The 4,415-nt window shown below is 40.6% G+C and overlaps 1 long non-coding RNA gene across 1 annotated transcript; it reads right to left on the bottom strand.

The window, feature by feature from the left end:
- Window positions 1–573: 573 nt before the first annotated feature.
- LOC121864770 lies at window positions 574–3,754 on the bottom strand. The gene is made up of 4 exons (XR_006088652.1): window positions 3,573–3,754; window positions 2,583–2,839; window positions 1,400–1,520; window positions 574–788 (listed from the first exon to the last, which is right to left on the bottom strand). It is a non-coding gene; the product is annotated as an uncharacterized LOC121864770 (long non-coding RNA).
- Window positions 3,755–4,415: the final 661 nt, after the last annotated feature.

A 4,415-nucleotide genomic window follows, 5' to 3' on the forward strand; every position in this document is an offset into this window, starting at 1 on the left:
GAGAGAGAGAGAGACTGAGAAAGAGGGAGAGAGAGAGAGACTGAGAAATGGGGGAGAGATGAGAAAGAGGAGAGAGAGAGAGAGAGAGAGAGAGATGTTACAATGATTAACTTAAGGAAAAAAAATTTTTGTTTTTATATTTCCTCTCTCTCTCTCTCTCATACACGGGTCCTGCTGGTAAACATATGAGTCGTCGTCTTTTCTCTGATTCCTTTGTTTATGAGTGAAATAAGCTACATGAGGGACCTATTTTGTTAGTATATAATATAATACAGATATAGGTGATATAACAGTCTAATATATGTGTGGTTGTATAGACTGTAGGTAGAGTGTGTTGTAAACTAGTGGCTGGTTATATGATCTCAACTATAAGAACATTGGTACTATAAATTCACCTTTTCTACCGAGTTTGAACATAAGGGAACGAAAATAATCCAAAAAAAATAAAATATTGGTAAATACAGAGTGTCCATAAATGATTACCCCGATTAAAGCATATTTAGGGTCACCACTTATGAACACTCTGTATTCTAATGCGACTCAGAAAGTAATAATTCAATCTTACATTTGAACTTGAAGACGGCGACTTAAACAATTATCTTCACAAGGAGGTTCAGAGGTGACGGAGTTCCAGAGGTTCGACTCATGTTTCGAATTAGTTTAGCCAGTCCGAACTTCCACTCGGTGTCACTCTTGGCTTGGATCCTCTGGTAGGTGTCGGACATCATGGCAATTAAGAGGTTGATGAGCACCACTACTGTCACCATCTGGTAAATCCCAAACACGATCTGTGGTGGAGAGAGAGAGAGAGAGATAGAGAGAGAGAGAGAAAAAATGGGGTGTTGATCAAGTAAGATGGATCAAGTTTCGAATTTTAGAGAAATTTTGCAAAGGAGGAAGAAATGATAACAAAAAAGTGTATCACAGTCAGATAGAGATTGTTTCAAGGCTTCATATTTACAGTGGAATTGCCCGAATCTTCGGAATGTATATATGAGATGTATTGAGGAAGCTAACATATAATGAACCATAACAGAAACTATATCAGGACAAGGGTTCGAGCTCCAGAAGGAGATCTAAGCCCAGTGATCACTGAGTTTACGGAGGTGATCAATGAATTCCAGAATGAACACTGTGACTCCTGTTGCTCAGTAAGTCGTCAAATAAGTCCGTTCATATTGTACACACTCGACCCCCATCAGTAGTTATGTGTTATGACCCTCAGTAGTATATGTACTGCACACTCAGACCCCCATCAGTAGTTATGTGTTACTGTACACACTCAGCCCCAATCAGTAGTTATGTACTGTACACACTCAGACCCCTCACCACCCCAGACCCCCATCAGTAGTTATGTGTTACTGTACACACTCAGACCCCCGTCAGTAGTACTACAGACCTTCATGAGGGATTGGCTCCAGTCGGGGTGGCTGTAGAGGAGCATGTAGTCAGGTTCCACCAGGCCGAAGAGAGAAAAGAAGAGCATCTATTCGTCTGTAGCGGCGTCTGGATGGGCGCCTCTGAGGGTATTGTAGAAGGTTGATGAGAAAAATAATTGAGGCATCAACGTAAGAATGTTAGACCATAGATAATGTTAATGAGTCTTAGCTTTATATTCATTGTTTATATTCCCATGGTGCTTCAACTACTAGGGTTATTAAGCACCGTTCACTAGGTCTTAGTTTTGCTTCACTGGTTATTAGCATTCACATCTTAGTTTAGGTGCTTCAACTACCAGGGTTATTAAGCACCGTTCACTGAGTCTTAGTTTTAGGTGCTTCAACTACCAGGGTTATTAAGCACCGTTCACTGGGTCTTAGTTTTAGGTGCTTCACTACCAGGTTATTAGCACCGTTCACTGTTTTTTAGGTGCTTCAACACAGGTTATACCGTTCCTGAGTCTTAGTTTTGGGTGCTTAACTACCAGGGTTATTAAGCACCGTTCACTAGGTCTTAGTTTTAGGTGCTTCAACTACCAGGGTTATTAGCGTTCACTGAGTCTTAGTTTAGGTGCTTCAACTACCAGGTTATTAAGCACCGTTCACTAGGTCTTAGTTTGGTGCTTCAACTACCAGGGTTATTAGACACCGTTCACTAGTCTTAGTTTTGGGTGCTTCAACTACCAGGGTTTGCACCTTCTCTTATTTTGGTCTTCAACTCAGTATTAAGCACCGTTCACTGGTCTTAGTTTTCAAAATAAGCACCGTTCACCAGTCTTGTTTTTAGGTGCTTCAACTACCAGGGTTATTAAGCATCGTTCACCAGGTCTTAATCTCCACAATAGACCTCTTATAAAGTTGGTATAAGCCTCGTGTTTATTTTCTCCAAGAAGGTAAGACCCTTGAAGAGCTCTCGGTAGGTAGGAAGAAAAGAAGCTTCTGTGTTCCTCCAGCCAAGTAATTAACTCAACAATACACCGGAAGAAACTCGCGGCAGAAAAGAAATATTTTTCCTGGTAAACTCACGATTATATTTTATTAATTGATATTATTATTTTGCAAAAGGTAATGACGATAATTTCAAGATAGAGAAAAAGATATCATATGGTAGTTTATTTCGATCAACTAATTAATGTGACTCACCTGCTGGAGGGTAACCTGTACTCTCACTGGTAATGTTCAGGTCAGTATAGATAGGTCTGAGGGGGTTATAGATCGCTGCCACATACATAGAAAAACCCGAAGACGAATATAGCCAAAATAACGAGAAATCTAGCCAAGTCGACCATTAGTTTCCCGATGATGACCGTCCAGGGCCCGAACAGGTGGTGGAAGGAGAGGAAGTCAAGTAGCTGTACGGACGCCAGCATAAGCCCATTGCGATGGCCAGCAAGTTGTTTCTAGAGAGAGGTTAGGTTAGGTTAGTTTACGAGAGATGTTTTGGTTGTGTGGAGGTGTTATGGGAAGTTGTAGTGAAAATATAATTGTATCTCCTTCCTCCTCCTCCTCCTCCTCCTCCTCCTCCTCCTCCTCCTCCTCCTCCTCCTCCTCCTCTAATAGGATTACAGAGCCTTTCCTTCCCTCCAATTATATACTCCCTGATGTAATTATAGGCACCTCTTTTTTCCTTACCTCCAATAATTAGTCCATCCCCCCATTTAAAATAATTATAGCTCTTAATTATTTCTTACCAGTTTTTAGAATTATAGTACTAGAATTATTCTCTTTATATGATAATTATAGTACAAGAATTATTTTTTTGTATGATAATTAATTCTTCCCTTCTTCCAAATATTATAGATATATCATCTCTGAACAGGTTATAGCTACCCTTCAAAATAGAATTATAGGTCAGAAGGTTAGAAGGGTTTGCTTATTCTGCCTCCAAAGATAAGCAAACCCATTCTTCAATTATTGTTTTTCTCCTTAAAATAACTCTCCTCTTCCTCTCCCTTCCCTCTCACCTTATATACAACATCCCTCCCAATCATCCACCTTCCCCTCTCCTTCCCTCTCTCCCTTCCCTCTCACCTTAAACATCTCCTCCCTCCTTCCTCCTTCTTTTCCCTCTCCTCTCTCACCTTATATACAACATCTCCCTCCCCTCCTCCTTCCCTCTCACTTCCCTCTCACCTTATATACAACATCTCCAGGAGCAGTTCAAAGTTCCTCATGTAGAAGAAGCCAACTAGATGCACCAATATGCCCAGGCCGCTGAACACCAGTACAAACACCTTGATCCATCCTAAGCCAGCCAGGTCACCAGGGTTAGTCAGTTCCATCACCAGGTTCCCACTTAACCACAGCAGTAGCAGCCATTCAGCCTGACGGAGAGCCAGTGATAAGGTGGTAGTAGTAGTAGTAGTAGTAGTAGTAGGAATGCAGTCGTAGTAGTGACTAAAATACTAAAGCACTTAACATAAACCCTGACTAAAACACTAAACATAAAACTCCTGACTAAAACACTAAACATAAACCCTGACTAAAACATAAACCCTGACTAAAACACTAAACATAAACCCTGACTAAAACACTAAACATAAACCCTGACTAAAACACTAAACATAAACCCTGACTAAAAACATAAAACCAACTCCAATAATCTCTCACCAGTTTGGAATGAGTGAGGTGTTCTCCCAGATGGTCGTAAAGGTGTTACCACTGTGAGTAAGCACAGGTAGATGTGGAGACGAGTAAGCCATGAACCCCACTTGACAACACTCGTTGTACATGTGTCCTAGGGGCATGCTGCAAGAGTACAAGGCAAATATGAAACACAAGGCAAATAGAAAATATAAAACAAAATATATGAAATATGAGATGGAAATGAGAAGAGCACAAAGGAAATATGAACACAGTGAAATAGCAGCAACAAGGAAATATGAGAGTCCAAGGACACATGAGAGTACAAGGAATATAAGAGTACAGAAATGAGAGTACAGGGGAAATATGAGAGCTAGGAAATATGAGAGACAG

The sequence above is a fragment of the Homarus americanus genome, unplaced genomic scaffold (assembly GCF_018991925.1).
Source record: "Homarus americanus isolate GMGI-L3 unplaced genomic scaffold, GMGI_Hamer_2.0 scaffold43462, whole genome shotgun sequence".
Classification (NCBI taxonomy): Eukaryota; Metazoa; Arthropoda; class Malacostraca; order Decapoda; family Nephropidae; genus Homarus; species Homarus americanus.